This window comes from Pogoniulus pusillus, chromosome 35 (genome assembly GCF_015220805.1).
Source record: "Pogoniulus pusillus isolate bPogPus1 chromosome 35, bPogPus1.pri, whole genome shotgun sequence".
Taxonomy (NCBI): Eukaryota; Metazoa; Chordata; class Aves; order Piciformes; family Lybiidae; genus Pogoniulus; species Pogoniulus pusillus.
The window spans coordinates 5,635,156-5,655,791 of NC_087298.1; positions in this window are offsets into that span (position 1 = coordinate 5,635,156).

Consider the following 20,636-nt stretch of genomic DNA (forward strand, 5'->3'; position numbering starts at 1 on the left):
ACTGACCATGCAACATGCAAAGCTTGGGAATTCAGCTTAACTGCTTCAATCTAGAGAGCTAAGATTTAGCAGGATGCAGTGATAGAACAAGAGGGAATAGATTTAAGCTTGGGGAGGGGAGATTTAGACTAGATGTTAGGCAGAAATTCTTTCCAGTGAGGCTGGTGAGACACTGCAACAGGTTGCCCAGGGATACTGTGGATGTTCCTTCCCTGGAGGTGTTCAAGGCCAGGGTGAGTGGGGCCTTGAGCAATCAGGTCTAGCAGATGGTCCCAGTGCCAGGGCAGGTTGGAAATAGATGATCTTTAAGGTCCCTTCCAATCCAAACTGTTCTGGGCACCTATGAAATGTCCTTCTCATGTCTTAAAACCTCACCAACTGATAAAGAATCCAAAGGGCACTGTGCTATCAAAGTACCACTCACCTCATGAACCAAGTTGTTACACCAAACCACAGCTAGTGTGCACTCATAGAATCATTGAATCAACCAGGTTGGAAGAGACCTCCCAGATCATCCAGTCCAACCTAGCACCCAGCCCTGTGACACCAACAAACCCTGCTGAGATCAGCTTGCCTATGCAATCTGCAGTGGAAAGACACAAGCAAAACACAGACAGGAAAGGAGGATAGCAGGCTCTCATCATGCTCTACCAGTGAGCTACTGATTAATAACAGGAAACTCACTGAGCTCCTTGTGATGCTTGTCACCTCTCAGGCTTTGTGGTATCGATCCCTTTGGCTAGCCTCTGGAACACTGTTTCTGTTTCCAGCTGGATGATTGTTGTATTTTTTGAGAGCAAAGCAAAATTAGGAGATTTCTGCCACAGTTCATAGAATCACAGAATTAACCAGGTTAGAAGAGACCTCCAAGCTCATCCAGTCCAACCTAGCACCCAGCCCTGGCCAAGCAACCAGACCATGGCACTAAGTGCCTCATCTAGGTTTTGCTTGAACACTTCCAGGGATGGCGACTCCACCACCTCCCTGGGCAGCCCATTCCTATGCCAATCACTCTCTCTGGCAAGAACTTCCTCCTAACATCCAGCCTAGACCTCCCCTGGCACAACTTGAGACTCACCAGCACAGCCAGCCCAAGGCAGCATCTAGCGCAGTGTCACCGCATAGCTGCATACAGCCCCAAGCACTGTCAGGGACTACACTGTCTAGGACCCTTTCCAGAGCAGCATCTGGCCTTTGAATCAAAGCCCTGAGGCTGGCCCAAGTGCTGCGTGCAGTCACTTTTGTTTCTGGCACTTCAAGAGTTAAAAATCTCAAACACTTATTTTTTTTTCCTTGGTGAAGCAAATCAGTACAGGGAGGGAAATGAAAAGAAAAGAAAGCAGAGCTCGAGAGAGAGAGAGAGAGAGAGAGAGAAAAGACAAATCCAAAGTCTAAACCAAAACTCTGGAAACAGGAATAAATATGATTGAATAACTGGGACACAACCTACTGTTTGTGGAACTAAAAGCCTGGTTTTGACTGGCTAGCTGCCAAAGAGAGGTACAAACAAATGCAGAGAAAAGCAGGTTAATGAGAGACATCCCCAGCAAAAAAAACAGTAAAGAGGGAAAGCAACAAACTCGCAGAGCTGCTACTGATGAGATAAGTAAGATTTGAACTGACATTATCTGATCCTCTTGCTGTGCATATTTTATGTGCTAGCCCTAGTCTTTTAAGCCTCCCAGACACAGGGTTCTGCCTCAGCCTCTCAGCAGCCTTCTCTGCATCCATCTTATCCATCTTTCAACTCGTCCATCCCTGATCACGGTGGGATTTGGTTGCATCCTGAGCCTGTTGCTAGGACAGAGGCAGATGCATGTGGAAGGCATTTGCTGCACTCTGCATCCGTCAGGAAGCTGAAGAGCCTGAAGAATTCCTGACATGATGGACCAGGTGTCAAAAGCAATAAATAGAAAGGCCAGTGAGGATCCCTGATGAGGAGCTGAGTCTCTCAGAACTGCTGGCCTCTCGCCTTTGCAGGAGGTATTTCTAACTTGGTTTGATTCCCCACCCCCACCCCCCCCCCCCCAGATCCATTTGATATCCCAGCTCAGGAGTTCTCCTGCAATTACTCCTTCCTCTGGTGCATGCTTGTTTGAAATTTCAAGGCTAAAGGGATGGCTTATGGGACCAAGTCACAAGGTCTGTAATTCCCATCAGGTTTCTGAAACTGGAGTTACATAGAGCTTGCTGGGGCTGCAGCTAGGCTGCTGCAAGCATCCTTCACTTCTGGGGCCGTTGCTCTCCACCAAAAGGGTGAAGGAGAAAACAAAAATCCCCAGGCTGCTCTCCCTCAGGGGCACACACACACACATGAATGAAAGAGTATGTGGAGTGTTTTGGTAATGAGGCAAAGCCAATAACAAAGTAACAGAGAGATTGCTTTAACAGTACATTTTCTTCCCCTTTCAGGAGGCTGCAAGGACTCATCTTCCTCACAAACTTGTGCTCAAGCAGACAGAGTTGTAATGAAGACACAAATGGTCTTTCTACTTTCAGAGGAATCTGTTTGGAGGAAAGTCTGTGACCTCTCAGAAGAAAATCCTAAAGCCTGTGAAAATCATAGAATCATAGAATCAACCAAGTTTGAAGAGACCTCCAAGCTCATCCAGTCCAACCTAGCACCCAGCCCTGGCCAAGGAACCAGACCATGGCACTAAGTGCCTCAGCCAGGCTTTGCTTGAGCACCTCCAGGGACGGAGACTCCACCACCTCCCTGGGCAGCCCATTCCAATGCCAATCACTCTCTCTGGCAAAAACTTCCTCCTAACATCCAGCCTAGACCTCCCTTGGGACAACTCGAGACTGTGTCCCCTTGTTTGTTGCTGGTTGCCTGGCAGAAGAGCCCAACCCCACCTGGCTACAGCCTCCCTTCAGGTAGCTGTAGAGAGCAATGAGGCCTGCCCTGAGCCTCCTCTTCTGCAGGCTGCACACCCCCAGCTCCCTCAGCCTTTCTTCACAGGGCTGTGCTCCAGGCCCCTCCCCAGCCTTGTTGCCCTTCTCTGGGCACATTCCAGCACCTCAACATCTCTCTTGAATTGAGGGGCACAGTACAAAAGTCTTTCACTTCAGAGACAGACTTTAGTATTTTAGTTTTCACAGTTTCCATTCTCTGTTTGCTAAGGAATTGTACCTACCACCTTATTTTGCTTATGTTCACTGGGCTGATGGCCACAGGCCATGGAATCAAACCTGCCTTCAACAAGGTTACAAACGTGAGCTAAATGTGAGCTGAAGCACAGAGTTCAAAGTCATGGTTAAAAGAGACTTCCTAGAAAACAACCTGGAGCTTCCCTTCTGCAGCTGCACACATTTAACAGTATTTATCTGTTAGTCAAGCTCCATTCCAGCAGCAGATACATCTTTGTCTTTGAGCTCCAATGTGAAACAGCATCAGCAATGCATTCATTTACTGTGCTTAGAAGCCACTGACTTTTAAGGCCCTGATAAATGAATGCTTAGCCAAAGAATCTTCCTAGAGAAAGACATTTCCCCCCACCTTGAATAAGGACTGTATTTCCCTCCTTCCTCTATTCTTAGATAATAAAGGTTGTCTGAAGTGTCTGGCCCATGTTCATATATATTCTGGTCTGGTTTTGTGTACATGCAATAGAGAGACAAATTCCAAGACAACATTTTATCCCACCTGTTTTGATCACTATTGCTCTAGGTGATCCAGCTCTGGCAGAAGGGCTGCCCCAGATGATCTTCCAAGGTCCCTTCAAGGCCCTAACATTCTATGATTCTATTTAGCTTGAAATGACTGAATTTGAGCTGGCAGATTAGACTGAAAGCCTGACCATTTGGCTGCTATATTTCATGGGAAGCCAGTCCAATTTACTTGGAAAAAGCCCTTTGAGAACTCTTTGGATCTCAGAAAATCCAGCCCCAGCTGTTGACCCCACAGAAGAGACCTCAGTGAAGCACTACAGCCTTTTGCAATCAGCAGGTCCAGCTCCAACAATTAGTTTCTTTCACAGTTATCTCACTGGACATAACCCCACAGTGCTTGTCCACATTCTGTGCTAATGAATCATAAATATCCCATATGCAAAGATAAAGATATTTTTTCCCTTTCCTTTTGTTCAAGTTGCCTGTACTGGGAGGGGGGAAAAAAGGTTTCTCCAAGCAATATAATTCCATTTTGGGTAAAATAGATATGCAAGAAAATATGCCACTGCAAAGCTAGAGGGGTTTTGAACATCTTCCTGCTGACAGGATGGATAGATAGCCACTGATGTGCTATTAATTAGCAGAAAGAATAATCACAGAGTGAAAAAAATCCTTGGGACCACAAATATCTTTTTGCTTTGATGTCTTTAAGTCCTCAGTCTAGGCTTGGAGCCCCACATGGCTTTTATCATAACTGTGACAGCAGTGCCATTCATGATTATGGCAGAGCCTGAATGCCATGTACACACAAATAGAATCATAGAATCAAGCAGGTTGGAAGAGACCTCCAAGCTCATCCAGTGCAACCTAGCACCCAGCCCTATCCAGTTAACTAGACCATGGCACTAAGTGTCCTCCAGTCCAACCTAGCACCCAGCCCTATCCAGTTAACTAGACCATGGCACTAAGTGTCCTCCAGTGCAACCTAGCACCCAGCCCTATCCAGTTAACTAGACCATGGCACTAAGTGTCCTCCAGACCAACCTAGCACCCAGCCCTATCCAGTTAACTAGACCATGGCACTAAGTGTCCCATCCAGACTTCTTGAACACCTCCAGGGTTTTGGTAGGTACAAGACAAGAAGCACAGAAGACAGGCCCCACTCACATAATTATTGTGTAAAATCACAGCTCAAAACTCAACAAACACAGGAGGAAAGAATAAGCAAATGAATTAAGATGAGGGGAAAAGAGACAAATCTAACACCAGCTGTAAGGACCTTCAGCAGTCCTAAGAAATGATAGAATCATAGAATCAGGTAGGGTTGGAAGAGACCACAAGGATCAGCTAGTTCCAAACCCCCTGCCTTGGGCAGGGACACCCTACCCTAGATCAACCTGGACAAAGCCTCATCCAGCCTGGCCTTAAACAGCTCCAGGGATGGGGCCTCAACCACCTCCCTGGGCAGCCTATTCTAGGCTCTCACCACTCTCCTGCTCAACAACTTCTTCCTCATGTCCACTCTGAATCTGCCCACCTGCAGCTTTGCTCCATTCCCCCCAGTCCTGTCACTCCCTGAGAGCCTAAAAAGTCCCTCCCCAGCTTTTTTGTAGCCCCCTTCAGATCCTGGAAGGCCACAAGAAGGTCACCTGGGAGCCTCCTCTGCTCTAGACTCAACAGCCCCAACTCTTTCAGTCTGTGCTCACAGCAGAGCTGCTGCAGCCCTCTGAGCATCCTCCTGGCCCTGCTCTGGACACACTCCAGCATCTCCACATCCCTCTTGTCATAGTCACTATGAAAGTCATTGCAAGTCTTCACATGTCTGACTGCAGTTTAAGGAGTTCACTGTAGAAGAGATGAAGGAAATGTGATGTGAAGGAAGGCAAACATAGAGGTGGGTGATAAGAAATCATCTGGAAAACAGAATTAACCCCCCCCCAACCCCAAATCATTAAAAAGATGACAGGAAGGTGTTTAATTTGGGAGGGGGAAAAGAAAGCTTTCTGTGTTGAGAGCTGGACTCTGGTATTTTCCACTCTGTGCACTTAGGTTACCTTGAACCACACAACTCAGAGATGCAGTGATTAGCTGAGAACTCCAATACATAGATTTGTACATAATTCATAGTTTGACTCCTCTAAGTTTGCATAATAAATAGTTTAAACACTGCAGAAAATGTCTGAGAGAGGAAATTAGGATTCTGAATGAAAAAGTTAATTATACCTCGAAGGATTTTTTTTTCTCCTCTCAGATATATACAGGCTAAGGAAAAAAAAAAATGAAGAAACCAACCTAGAAGTGGATAATTTAGGAGGTGGAAATGCAGAAAATTATGGGAGTGGTAGCAACAGGAGAGTTATCTCCTTAAATAGGATAATTAGGCTAATTTAATTCTTTTTAAATGTGGCATTGCATCCTAGATAAACAATTCAATAAATAGCAGCCTGGGCACCCATGCTGCAGCCTCAGCTGCTGCTGGGCTCTGAGCAGAACTCTGCTTTCCATCTGCAGCAGAGCTTTCTGTGCTAGGAAACACCGAATTATCATAATGGGTTGCTTCCTAGAGTAAGTCAGAAAGGGCAGGGACAGGAAATTATGGAGGAGTGGAAAGGAATATTGACATCATTAAATCAATCACTGCTGATTGGATCCAGAGGCTGATGAATTGGTGATTGGATGCTGTAGTTGGAAGACACTGGGGACCGGCTCTTTGGAGATAAGTAAGTACCTAGCTGTTGCTGATTAAAATAGGAGTTAGTCGCCTAAATAGGAGTTAGATGAAAGCTTGAGGGACCCAAAATAGCTGAGGCCTAAGTCCCTGTCCTACAGGAAAGCCTGATTCTTCTAATGCTCAGCAATTTCACACAGTGCATTTTGGAATGTGCATGCTGGGGTAGCTACACCACACAAGAGTGGGGCTGGGGGGACAGGGAAGAAAATGGGGAAAGATCAAGCATATGAGCTAAAGGAGACATTAGAGCCACAGAGGGAGATGAGAGTTGCTGTGATGGAGAGATGGGGGAGCAGCTCAATGCAAGCTAAATTCTGTTTCAGCACTGGGTTATATACCTTAACATACAAGCTAAAGGATCGTGCCACATCCAGCTGGCAGCTGGCACTAGTGGTGTGCCCCAAGGATCAGTCCTGGGCACAGTCCTCTTCAATATCTTTATTGATTATCTGGGCAAGGGAATTGAATTCAGCATCAGTAAGTTTGCAGATGACACCAAGCTAGGAGGAGGTGTTGATCTGTTGGAGGGTAGGAGAGCCCTGCAGAGGGACCTAGACAGGCTGGATGGGTGGGCAGAGGCCAATGGGATGAGACTGAACAAGGCCAAGTGCAGGGTTCTGCACTTTGGCCACAACAAGCCCAAGCAGTGCTACAGGCTGGGGACAGAGTGGCTGAGAGCAGCCAGGAAGAAAGGGACCTGGGGGTGCTGGTAGAGAGTAGCTGAAGATGAGCCAGCAGTGTGCCCAGGTGGGCAGGAGAGCCAATGGCATCCTGGGCTGCATCAGGAACAGTGTGGGCAGCAGGACAAGGGAGGTTCTTCTGCCCCTGTGCTCAGCACTGCTCAGGCCACACCTTGAGTGCTGTGTCCAGTTCTGGGCTCCTCAATCCAAGAGAGATGTTGAGGTGCTGGAAGGTGTCCAGAGAAGGGTGACAAAGCTGTTGAAGGGCCTGGAGCACAGCCCTGTGAGGAGAGGCTGAGGGAGCTGGGGGTGTGCAGCCTGCAGAAGAGGAGACTCAGGGCAGAGCTCATTGCTGTCTGCAACTACCTGAAGGGAGGCTGTAGCCAGGTGGGGTTGGGCTCTTCTGCCAGGCAACCGCCAACAGAACAAGGGGACAGAGTCTCAATTGTGGCAGGGGAGGTCTAAGCTGGCTGTTAGGAGGAAGTTGTTGTCAGAGAGAGTGATTGGCATTGGAATGGGCTGCCCAGGGAGGTGGTGGAATCACCATCCCTGGAGGTGTCCCAGCAAAGCCTGAATGAGGCACTTAGTGCCATGGTCTGGTTGCTTGGCCAGGGCTGGGTGCTAGGTTGGACTGGATGATCTTGGAGGTCTCTTCCAACCTGGTTGATTCTATAATTCTATGATTCTAATTGGTCATTAAGACAGATCTCAGTACAGACCTCAAGACAGAGCCTGTACCTTAGCAACTAGATAAGCAAGGATCAACAAAAAAACGTGAGTTCATGCTTTGCACTGGTTCATCTGTTGCAACACTCTCTGAGGTCATTTCGACCCTCTATTTTACTTAACCCAGTACTTTTCCACTTACACGTTCTGAGCCCATGGCTTACATTCCAGTGTGTCAAGATCAAGCAGCTGTACAGCACTGGAAGTCCTACCATTCCCAACACAGAGTGCACGCCACGGAAGTTTCTGCACTTTTCTAGCCCATGCAGCAGCAAGCCTGTGTACACCCCTTCCCTTCCACCACTGACAGTGATGAGACAGGACAGGCAGTGCCTGGGAGCCTCTCTGATGTCAGATAACCATCTTGATGCAAGGCTGAGATGCCTTTCAACTCAGGCTGCCTCAGCTGTCACCCCGACACCGCTCTTGGAGAATGATAAACTTCTGTGTTCTCCTGCTCCTCTTTCCCCTTTGTTAAGTCACACTCGAGGCTTGCATTGATTCTCAGCATACTGCAGAGAGGGGCAGGGATGCATCAGAGCAAGCTGCAGTCAATTACACAGCGACGAACTGACACCTGCCAGGTCTCTCACACAGCATCTGATCACCAATTAAGGGGATGATTTATGGCTTAAGGAGAGGATGGCCTTCCTGTCTTGCAGCTTGGGGGTTTGGGGAAGAGACCAACTCACAGGCAGCAATAAGAAATTGGGTTCTCTTGGCAAGCTGAGAGGGTTGGATGCATACTTCACTCATTAGCTCATTAGCACCAAACATGGGGTAAAGAAACTTCCTAATGTTTTACTTGAGTGCCATTTACCTTTGAAGCAAAACAGGAGTGTGGCTCAACATGTGCTGACAGCATGGGAAAAGGTCTTCCTTGCAGCTCCCTGAGCAATGACCCAATTTCTGTGCCCCAGACTAGGGACACACTTCCTATTAGACTGGATGTGAGGAGGAAGTTCTGCAGCATGAGAGTGATGAGAGCCTGGAATGGGTTGCACAGGGAAGTGGCTGAGGCCTCATCCCTGGAGGTGTTTAAGGCCAGGCTGGATGAGGCTCTGGCCAGTCTGATGTAGGGTAGGGTGTCGCTGCCCATGGTAAGGGGTTTGGAACCGGATGATCCTTGTGGTCCCTTCCAACTCTGACTGATTCCATAGTTCTATGACTCTGTGATTGGCTCTATGACTTTTTCTTTTGCAAAGGTGGTTGGTTGGTTGGGGTTTTTTTTGTCTTAAGTTTTAGGTGATTCTTAAGAAACCTACACAAAGCATTGGTTCCCCACAGGGCATGGCAACCTGCAGCACATACTGCTGCAGATATAGATGGAGTAAAATAACACAGATGGATGAAAACATGGAAGAGCTGAATTATTCACCTGCCAGACTTGAAGGATCTAATTATATAAGTCTTAGATTTCATGGCATATCCAATTAAAATTAGCTCCTGAAGGCCTGATGGGGAGGAAGAGTTGGTAGGACTCATCTGGGAAGAGAAAGACTTGCAGTGCTGGCATCTTCACTCAGGATTGTTTGTGTGTCTCATAAATGATTATTTAATCTAAACGTAACCTAAGGTATTTGGCTGGTATTAGGTGGTGACTATAAACTTATTAGGCTCAAGATTCAAAGACAAGGCAGAAAAGCACCAAAATTGGGGAGCAAATGCCAGGAAACTGATAGATGAACTTCACAAAGGGGAAGAGATGCAGGGTAGTTGGCAGCTGCTAAAAGCGCCCATGTTAAAGGCACACAGTAAATTACGTCAGCACAGGAAGAAAAGCAAGAGTCAAAGAGACACACAAAGATGTCTTTCTAACGACCTGACAAATTAAAGTATCAATCAAAATGCAAATGCCTCCATGTGTGACTGAGATGGATACACCAGAACAGTGTAAACAAGCGAGGGGAGAAGTGGAGAAGTTCAGCCTCCAAATGAAAGACTTTGGAAGGGCTGCAGATGGAGGAGTACACATTTATAAGTGTGCAGGTGACTAAGAAGAACTAACAGGGACCATGTGGAGCACAGGAGCTTTCCACAACGGGAGCCTAATGGCTTAAGGAGCACATAGATGACTTGCATGTGAGTCAGACATATAGAAGACTCTCAAGGAAACTGCTACTGTAGTCTATGCATGATTAGTAATGATCTTCAGCTAGTCACTGATGACTGGGGACAGCCAAGAGGACCAGAGAAGGACAAACACTGTTCTTATATTCATAATGGAGGAAAGATGGACTCAGGGAATGATAGACTAGTCATCCTCACCCAGAAAAATAATAGAATAAATTATTAAGCAACACATTTATGAGCACCTGGAGGATAATAAAATGATAAAAGGCGCAGGCACCATGGGATTGCCAGGAACAAACCCTGTCATATCAACCTATTTTTCCTCTTTAACTGAGCCACCTGCCACAGTGGTTTAGAAAGACATAGTAGTTGTGATGTATCTTGCTCTTAATGTCATCCCACTTCATTTTCTTATAAGCAGACTAGGAAAGCATGATCTAGAGGAAGTCCTCTCGATCAAGATGGGTCCAGAACTGGCTGTGAAAGTCACACGTGAATGGTTCTCCTTTAAACTGGAAGGGCATTAGAATTGGAGTCCCACACTCCTTCAATATTTTCATTATCCATGTGGATGATGTACTAAGGTGCACATCTATAAAATTTACAAATGACACTTGGCTGGAAGGGGCTGCAAGCAGTTTGGGAGACAGGATTAGAATTTAAACCCATTCCCTTACGTTGGAGGAGCAGCAGGAAATCAACAAGATGAAATTCAATAGGACAATGGTGCAAATGACTCCTTAGGAAGGAGAAATCATGGCTGTGTCCATGAAAGGGAGAATAACTGCCTTGATGTGAGTACAGTGGGAAAGGATCAAAGGGTTATAATACTGCACAAGATGAATATGAATTAGCAGCCAGAAGAGGCAAATCTCACTCTGGAAAGTAACGCCAGGCAGATCGTTTGTTCTGCTTAGCTGGGTGCTGAGGGGACTTCAGCTGGAGGAGGAGGTCTTTTGGAGATGACATTTTCTAATGTGGACAAACGGGAGAAATTCAAAGAGATGCCAGCCAGGAGGGGAAAAGTTTCAGAAAACAGGACTGTGAGCAAAGGTGAGGGAGTTAAGCCTTAATAAGACTGAAAGAGGACAAAAGGCAACTTTCCGATATGCTAAAGGATGTTTTAGCCGAGGATCAGCTGTTCTCTAAGGTTATAAGACAATGAGTAGTAGGTTTAATTTCCAGCAGAGAGAAGATCTGAGTTAGATGAAGCATTTTCAGCTCTTAAATCAACTAGCAAGGACAGCCATGAGCTCTCTTTTACTCCTTCCTTTGAAGAATACTTTAACAAGCTTTCTGTTGATGGACATCTAGATCAGGGGTGTTACTTTTCCTTAAGCTCAGGAGTGACTTCCATTTCACTTGGGATCACAATCTTTATCTTTGAAAGTGATCAGAAAGCCATCCTGGAGATAAATCTCTCTGCCAGGAGCTGCATCAAAATCGATGTAACACCAACACAGAAATGGATTAAAAACCCCCAACCAATTGGTGCTCAGGAGCCGTGAGTGCATACAGGGATGTTAAAAGTGGATGCTAGTCCATTCCTTTCAATCCAGTGATAAAATAACAGTGTCCAAAAGCAAATTTTCTTGCTCCTATTTCAATGTTAAAGCAGAGGTCAGCATCTGAAAGCCTTTCTAAATTTTACCCTTTCTTTTTTAGTTTTTTTCTTCTCAGTTATCTCTCTCCCTCTTCCTCTGCCCTGGTGAGAAACCATCATGAGCACTGCCTTCAGTTTTGGGCTCCCCAGTTGAAGGGGGACAGGGATCTGCTGGAGAGGGTCCTGCAGAGAGCTACAAGGATGATGAGGGGACTGGAGCACTGCCTGATGAGGGGAAGCTGAGGGACCTGGGGCTCCTTAGTCTGGAGAAGAGAAGACTGAGAGAGGACTTAATGTTTATAACTAACTGAGGGCTGGGGGTCTGGAGTGGGGGACAGGCTCTGCTCACTGCTCCCTGGGATAGGACGAGGAGCAATGGGTATAAACTGCAGCACAGGAGGTGCCACCTCAACACAAGGGCAACTTCTTTCTTGTCAGTGTCCCAGAGTAATGGATGGAAGCTGCAGCACAGGGGGTTCCACCTCAACACAAGGGGAAACTTCGTTTCTGTAAGGGTCCCAGAGCACTGGCACAGGCTCCCCTGAGAGGCTGTGGAGTCTCCTTTTCTGCAGCCTTTCAAGGCCTGTCTGGATGTGTTGCTGTGTGACCTGAGCTAGATTGCGTGGTCCTGCTCTGGCAGGAGGGTTGGACTCAGTGATCTCTTTGGGTCCCTTCCAACCCCTGACATCCTGTGAGCCTGTGATCTCACTTGGAATAGAAGAAATAATACCTCCCACAAGCTTTTCCTCACTTAAAGCATAGTAGCTACAATATTCTTCCCACTCTTCTTACCCACAGCACACTTCCTCATAAATAAAGTCCAGATATCAAAGACCTACAGAAACCCAGCCTGTCATTTCCATTGCTATTCACAGTAGTGGTTCCTTTTATCATTATTATTAATTCAAACAGTAGTGGATAATAATAAATAATGCAGAGGACAGAGATGTAATTAATGAATGACACTGATAAATAATGGGTGGGGGAGCACGGTTGGGTTTTGTACAACGTGGATTTGTTAAAAAATCTGAAGGAAAGTCTTGCACAGTGATGAAGTAGCCACATTCTGCCCTGGTGAGGCTTCATCTGGAGTACTGTGCCCAGTTCTGGGCCCTCCAGCTCAAGAAGGACAGGGAGCTGCTTGAGAGAGTCTGGCGCAGAGCCACAACAATGATTAAGTTGAGCATCTTCCTTATGAGGAAAGCCTGAGGGAGCTGGGGCTTGTTAGCCTGGAGAGGAGGAGACTGAGAGGTGACCTCATTCATGAATAAAGATGAATAAACGTATCAATATGTAAGGGGTGGTGCCAGGAGGCTGGAGCCAGGCTTTGCTGGGTGATGCCCAGTTCAGGGCAAGGGGTACTGGGTGGAAGCTGAGGCTTAGCAGGCTCCATGTGAACCTGAGGAAGCATTTTTTATCCTGTGAGGGTGACAGAGCACTGGCACAGCCTGCCCAGAGAGGTTGTGGAGTTGCCCTCTCTGGAGATATTCAAGAACTGTCTGGATATGTTCCAGTGTAATATGCTTTGGGTGATCCTGCTCTGGCAGGGGGGCTGGACCAGATGATCTTTGGAGGTGCCTTCCAGCCCTGACATTCTATGATTCTATGATTCTGTCATCATTTTCAGAAGGGGTCAAGGCTTGCAGTAGAATCCAGATTTTCTCAGAAGCATTTAATTTCCTGCCTATTGATTTCCTTTGCTATGCACCAGTGTAGAAACAGCTAGGGGCAGAGAATGGCCAAAGGTTTACCCCTTCTTAGGGTGCTTAAAGAAGAAGAAACCTCTTCTGAAAATGGCATCTGCATCTTGAGTGCCCAGATTTGGGGAGTTTGGTTTTGAGGGTTTGGTTTTAGTGTGTTTTTATTTTAAGGTTGACCCTAAATGGCCATCTAAACAGAAATCCCAATCTGCTCTGGTGGTAGGAAGATCAACAGCTGGAACAGAAAAACAGAACATAAAAAAAACCTGAGGAAGCAAAGCCTGGTTTTGATTCTGATCTCAGTGGTAATGAGTAAAAATTGTCACTAATTGTACTGGGTTAATTGTTGCTTGCACAGGTGCAGCTGTGACATGTGAGCACACTCTCTGTTTACTAGAGATGGTAAAACACAATTTTGAATTCACAGAGAATGATTTTATCAAAGGTAGAGATTTGATTTAACAAAACGCTGGTGCCTGAGCTGGATGCAAACTGACACAGAGACCTGGAGCAGCCAAGAATCTGTCCACTGCGCCCAGGTTCCTGTGCTGAAACCTGGAATCTCCTCACTGATGGAGAAATTGAGTTTGTTTCTTTGTTAATGGTGAAAATCAGGAAAAGGAGTAGGGAAAGCAGTGAGAGTTCTCAAGCTTCCTATGTGAGAACGCACTGGTGAGACCACACTCAAATACTGTGTTTTGGGCCCCTCACTACATGGGGGACATTTTGCTGCTGGACTGTGTCCAGAGAAGGGCAATGAGGGTGCAGAGGCCAAATCTTATGAGGAGTGACTGAAGGAAGTGGGATTGTTCAGTCTGAAGAGGAGGCTGAGGGGGGACATTCTCACTCTCTACAACTACCTGAAAGGAGGTTGTAGCCACGTGGGGGTTGGTCTCTTCTCCTTAGCATCCAGTGATAGAATGAGAGGAAATGGCCTCAGGTTTAGGTTGGATATTAGCTAAAATTTCTGTACTGCAAGAGGGGTCAGGCATTGGAACAGGCTGTCCAGTGAGGTGGTGGAGTCATCATGCCTGGAGGTGTTAAGAAATGAGTAAATATGGCACTCTGGGACATGGTTTAATGGCCACGGTGGTGTCAGGTTGGCAGTTGGACTCAATGATCTTAGAGGTCTTTTCCAACTAGAACACTTCTCTGATTCTATGACTCCCAGCTTGTTATTGCCAAGTCTGCAAGAGCCATTTTCAGAGTGTCTGATGGCAGGCAATAGAGGTTTGTGCCTGACAATACATATGGCAGCAATAAAAGAACATTTACAATTTTATTGAGGTGTGAACAACACTTAAAGATTGATACTCCACTGGGGGAGGAGAAGCATTCATGCTGCAATGAATGCAGCAATGACCAGGAGTTGCATCTCACAGGTTTCTGCATGGGTGCCTTGGTTCATGGGCATGCTGGGTGTAAGCACTGAAACCTAATGATGCCTGACTGCAACTCAGCCACCAAATAGGTACTTGTGGTGAGGTGTGGACACTTCTGTGAGGTGATATGGATCTGGGAAAGCTGCTGTCTGATGAACTACAGAAGTTACCTCATATTTTTCTTAGTGGAAGAGCAGTAGCCTTGGCTTCATGCTGATCAGAACTGGGGAAAGGACCAAGTCTGTTTCCTTCCTATCAACTCCTGCATAGGAAAAGCTGGCAGCAAAACAAAAAAGGGTCAGCCTGGAGACGTGCATCTCTCTTTGCACCTTTTTGATGCACATTTCATTCATTGTCAGGGCCTCCTAAGAGACTGAAGGTAGAAATGTTTAGGTGTTGCACCTCATACAGCTATATTAGAAGATTATCATGCACATATTTCTCTTCAAAGGTCTTATTTTGCCTTGCTTTCAGGGCCTTTCTTCCTCAGCTTCTACTTGTGGCATCCTGCACTTTGCCAGATCCATGCCCAGGGCAGCCAGATGTTGAGCTCTTCAGGTGTTTCCTTTCAAGGATCTTCTGGTTCCAACTTAACTTCTGACATTTTTCCTTTATTCTTCCATCCAAGGTGGACAAAGTGCACACAAGCTGAAGAAGAAAGTCATGAGAGGGTAGATTCAAAGACACTTCTCCTTGCTAAGTTGATATTGAAGGGTCTGATGAATTACCCATCTCTGCACAGTGGGGAGGCTTTCATGGCTTTCATAACTGTCTCTGTCAAGTGGAATGTTCTAACCTGACACATTTCTCCCTGGCACATGCAGTTGCCTGTCTAGCTCAGCTCAAGTCTCCTTTCTTCACAGCAACACAATAAATAAATAAATAAAGAAGAAACCAAAATAGTAGCTGCAATTAGAGCCATTGCTGATACAACCACTTTGAAGCTACCTCCACTGATGTGTTGCTATGATGCTTGTTTTACTGTTCTTGTTCAGCTTTTTTGTGACCTCTCTGCATCTTTTGGCTACCTCTGTGCCTTAGGACATGCAGCCTTGCAAAACCACCCAGGGAAATCAAGAGACTTGCATTGTCCCTAACAAGAGGAAGCATTTCCCCCAGTTTTACAACAACAGCCGTTCAGTTAACAACCCTTTGGCTGTCAGAAAGTCGCTCCTTTCAGCAAGTACCTTTGAAAAATCCCAGGCTTTGACTTTGAAATGCACTTGGAAGCAAACGCTGAGGCAGCAGAGAACAGAGCACATAGGTGCACAGAGCTCCCTCCGTTCTGTTCCAGGGAGGAATCAGGCAGCACCACTGCACTCCTCTGCATCATGATAATAAACATCAGATGGTTGTTTACTGACTTCCAGATTGTACTGAGGGGAACATCTAACAGCTGGATCAGCAATTACAGCTCCTTTCTTAAGGGGTGCAGCAGAATTCTTTGGAGTGTAAACAACCTAGCAAGAAATCAGCAAAAGAGTGGGTTAGGAAAAGGAGCAAGGTGACTATAGATCACAGAATCATAGAATTATTAAGGCTGGAAAAGACCTTGAAGATAATCAGGTCCAATCATCAATCCAACATCACTACAGCCACTAAACCATGTCCCAAAGTGACACCAACAAACCCTGCTGAGATCAGCTTGCCTATGCAATCTGCAGTGGAAAGACACAAGCAAAACACGGACAGGAAAGGAGGATAGCAGGCTCTCATCATGCTCTACCAGTGAGCTACTGATTAATAACAGGAAACTCACTGAGCTCCTTGTGATGCTTGTCACCTCTCAGGCTTTGTGGTATCGATCCCTTTGGCCAGCCTCTGGAACACTGTTTCTGTTTCCAGCTGGATGATTGTTGTATTTTTTGAGAGCAAAACAAAATTAGGAGATTTCTACCACAGTTCATAGAATCACAGAATTAACCAGGTTAGAAGAGATCTCCAAGCTCATCAGGTCCTAGTACCCAGCCCTGGCCACCAATCAACCAGACCATGGCACTAAGTGCCTCATCCAGGCTTGGCTTCAACACCGCCACCTTGAGCAGCCCATTCCAATGCCAATCACTCTGTCAATAACTTCCTCCTAACATCCAGGCTGGACCTCCCCTGGCACAACTTGAGACTCTGTCCCCTTGTTTTGTTGCTGCTTGTCTGGCAGAAGAGACCAACCCCACCTGGCTACAGCCTCCCTTCAGGTAGTTGTAGAGAGCCATGAGGTCTGCCCTGAGCCTCCTCTTCTGCAGGCTGCCCACCCTCAGCTCCCTCAGCCTCTCCTCACAGGGCTTGTGTTCATGTACAGCCACCCAGAAGTCTGTCTGAACCTTTGAGTATTCATTTGTTTCCTCACCATTATTGCTTGTGGAGGTGCATTTTCACCTCTTAGCTACATTGCCTTTTTCAAGCATTTCATGCATCCTGTTCAGGTGTGCTGCAGACCACAGCTTGAGAAATCATTCTTTGGAGACTATACCATCTGAGAACATGTGTGATAAACAGAAGTGGACAAACTATTGAATGACCTTTAGTCAACTCTTTTGCTTTCCACTAGGGTCAGGAAGATCAATGTTTTTCAAGACACAAATCTGTCTGGCCTGTTTTTAAAAGGCTCCAGTGATGGTGATTTCATATTCTCCCTCGACACAGCGGGAAGAGCTCTGAAAGTTTAGCAACCTTGAAAACGCAGGCTGAGCAAGGCGAAGTTTTCCTTCCAGCCATGAAGATCTTGGAAAAGCAGAAAAGCAAGCAGGAAAAGCCTATTAATTACCCCTCAGGAAAGCCTTCTGCTGGCAGTCACCTCAAACTCTGTATGGTCTGAGGAGATGAATTGCAGGTGCTTCCATCCCTAAGCCAGTGAAGTTTCCTTTGGCTTTAATATTTATAGGAAGCCACTATAACATATCAAACGTGCACTCATCTTTACTCCATTACGCATGAGAGAGATAACTCAATGTGTCAAATAGGCTCTGATCAAGGGGCAATTTCTCTTCTCCCCATGCCAAATGCAGGCCAGGTGTAAATGGATGCATCTCTATGAAAATTGTATCTCTTTGTGCTGGCACTGAGCGCAGCCCTCTCGCTCAGTCTACTGGAACATTTCCCAGATACCGATGTCAGCTCCTCGGTTCAATCCAAAACACATCAGATGGTCCTTTTCTTTAACCAGCCCCACAGAAAGAACAGACTCAACTTGTACTTTCATGCCTTAGTACTCTGGTTAAGAGCATGAAATTGTCTCTGGGTGAGAGAGATGGAGTCTTTCAAGCTAGTGAGCAAGAAAGACGTTTCTAAGCACCCTAACCCGCAGGAATGTAATAGCTGCTAAGGCCAGGATTCAGCTCCCTTCTCTTTAGAAGTCTAACAGTGAGAGGTCTGAGATAATCACCCCAATCTCTCTCTGTAGTCTGGGGCTGTGGGTACCTCCAGAGGCAATTCATCTGACCTAGATTAGACTCTGTTCTTGAGAATGGCACGACACATCTTCTGTGGGAGCCTGTTTTGCCCTGCTGGCTGTAGAGGAAGCCTGACGTGCCTAGCTCAGACTTAGACTGTGAACACCTAGATGCCTAAATTAATGAACTGAGTCTGACTCTGCCCAGCTGTTATGAATTATGCAAAATTAATAATTAATATTAATTGTGATACCCAGGCAAAGTTTGTTAATAACTGTGCGTCTCGGCTCGAGTTTAAATTTCCCAGAGACTCATATGTAGTTAATAGAACCAATAACAATTTGTAGGATGCCCTTTCCCTCTCCCCACTCCTGCTTTTTTCCTGGCTGGGGAGGGACTATTGGCAAAGTCTTGTAATGACAGGAAAAGGAGTAATGGGTTCAAACTGGCCAAGGGAAGATCCAAACTAGATGTCAGGAAGAAGTTGTTTGCAGTGAAGGTGGTGAGACACTGGCACAGGTTGCCCAAGGAGGCTGTGGCTGCTCCCTCCCTGGAGGTGTTCAAGGCTAAGTTAAATGAGGCATTGAGCAACCTGTTCTAGTGGGAGATATCCCAGCCTATGGCAGGGGTTTGGAACTGGATGATCCTTGAGGTTCCCCCTGTAGGCCCCCTTCAGATACTGGAAGGCTACTATAAAGTCTCCTCAAAGCCTTCTCTTCTCCAGGCTGAAGAGCCCCAGCTCCTGTAACCTGTCCTCATAGCAGAGCTGCTGCGGCCCTCTGAGCATCTTCATGGCCTCCTCTGGACTTGCTCTAACAGTTCAATGTCTTCTTCTTGCATCCAGCAGAAGGAAGGGACCATGCCTGGACAATCCAGGACATGCATCTTCCATGACACCAGCATGCACAATTCAGCAGTTCTGCTGATGTAAATCCCTGTGCATTAAAAACAGCTTAAGAAACTTTATTTCAACCTTGTGTCACAGTGACTGGGTCCAAGTGTTGAGAAACAAAAAGGGGGTGGTGGTGGAAGTATATTTGTGCAGTCATTTTATCTCAGCCATCTTAAACTGTGAAATTCTGGGATGTTCCCAGCTCCCACCAGTTCTTTTAGAAATCCCAGCAAAGTTTTGTGCTGAGACAAGGCACCTAGAAATAAAAGATGATCCTGAAATTCTGTTTCATAGGCCGCAGAGAATAAGCAGTGCAGCTTTACAGGGCTTTATTTTTAACTCCATTTTGAATGTCAGATCTCTCATCCCTGTGCAGAATTCCTCTGGCTTCATGATTAGGAGGCTTTGTATTAATTTTCATTGATGTTTTGAAGTACTGCAACAGCTTGCCCAGAAATAGAATCATAGAATCAATCAGAGTTGGAAGGGACCACAAGGATCAGTCAGTTCCAACCCTCCTGCCATGGACAGGGACACTTTACCCTAGATCAGCCTGGCTAGAGCCTCATTCAGCCTGGCCTTAAACACCTCCCTGGGCAACCCATTCTGGAGTCTCACCACTCTTACAGTGAAGAAATTCCTCCTTACGTCCAGTCTGAATCTCCCCACCTCCAGCTTTGCTCCATCCTCCAGATGTGGTGGAGGACCCGTCCCTGCAGACATTTAAGGTCAAACTTGATGGGGCTCTGAGCAACGGGATCTAGCTAAAGGTGTCCCTGCTCACTGCAGAGAGGTTGAACAAGATGACCTTCAAGGGTCCCTTCCAACCCAGTGCAATCTATGATTGTATGATTTTTGATTCAAGTTTGACTTTTTCCTCTCCCTGATTGCTTCTTCCTGTACTCCTGCATCTCCAAGTAAACCCAAGACAGCTTTATTATTTATAGAGAAGCATAAATATCTCTGGTGCTCTGTATGCCACTACAAAAACATTATCTGACCTCAAAGTGCTCTTGTCACAGCACCCAGAAGCTACCAAAAACCAATAGCACAAGCTTATGAATAGGGAGAAGTCAGGATGGTGTAGAGGAGATGAGGTTATCACCATAAACATGTTGTGGTGGAAAGGAGAGGAGGTGTTCAAGGCCAGGTTGGATGAGGCCTTGAGTGACCTGTTCTAGTGGGAGGTGACCCTGCCTATGGATGATCTTTGATGTTCCTTCCAACCCAAACCATTCTATGATTTTATGACCCATCTTGAGTCTGTGCAATTCTAATCTAATCTGCAATTCTAATTCTAATCTAATATCTCTCTGCCAGGAGATTTATTCTTTCCTCTCCTGTGAAGAAAACATTCCACATTGGCTGTGTGGAAAGGCAAAGTGGTACAGACAATTGATGTGTCCAGGTATACCTCCTGGATTAGGATGGCTGAATGCAAAGCCATTGAAGAATAAAATATTATCAGGCACTGATGAAGTACATCCTGTGCTGTAGAATCTTAGAATCATAGAATCAACCAGGTTGGAAGAGACCTCCAAGGTCACCCAGTTCAACCTATCCCTCAGCCCTATCCAGTCAACTAGACCATGGCACCAAGTGTCTCATCCAGTCTTTGCTTGAGACCTCCAGGGGCGGTGCCTCCACCACCTCCCTGGGCAGCCCATTCCAATGCCAATCACCCTCTCTAGCAAAAACTTCCTCCTAACATCCAGCCTAGACCTCCCCTGGCACAACTTGAGACTGTATCCCCTTGTTCTGTTGCTGGTTGCCTGGCAGAAGAGCCCAACCCCACCTGGTTATGGACTCCCTTCAGGTAGCTGCATACAGCAATGAACTCTGCCCTGA